Consider the following 581-nt stretch of genomic DNA (forward strand, 5'->3'; position numbering starts at 1 on the left):
GGCTCCGTCTAGTGCTCTCGCCAAAAGCGCTTTTGTCTCCTAGCAGAGGTGGGTTCATGACTCGCCAAAGCTCCACCAGGAGACGTGCGCGTAGCGCCCAAGGTATTCGACCTCCAATCAATCCATGGCTTATGGTGTTCTAACCATGCCATTCCGAGGATGAGGTCATACCTTGCATCCAAGTCTAAAACTAGACAGCGTTCCACGTTATCAAGGTCAAGAAACTTGACTCCGAGGTCCAAAGGGACCATCGGGACCGTGACACATGTCGCCGTCGCAAGGCGAACAGTGACGATGTCACCCAACCGCGCTTTCAGCGCCTCAGCATACAGCTCATTTCTTCCATCGTGGAGCGTCTAGCATAGTTGCCCGACGCCCCGGAATCAATGAGAATCTTCCATGGCTTCTCGAAGCCCGTTACGATTGCCTCCACGACCAGCAAGCCCAACTTGCATACACTTTCCGTGTTCAAGAGCACGGAGCTCTTCGGAGCTGGGCTTTGTTGACCTAGGCCTCCCTGAGTCTCAACAGAACTCAGTTCTTCCCCAGTAGGTCGCCCCGCGCCTACTGGGTGGTGTCGT

Source organism: Plasmopara halstedii, assembly GCF_900000015.1.
Source record: "Plasmopara halstedii genome assembly, contig: Scaffold_444, whole genome shotgun sequence".
NCBI lineage: Eukaryota > Oomycota > Peronosporomycetes > Peronosporales > Peronosporaceae > Plasmopara > Plasmopara halstedii.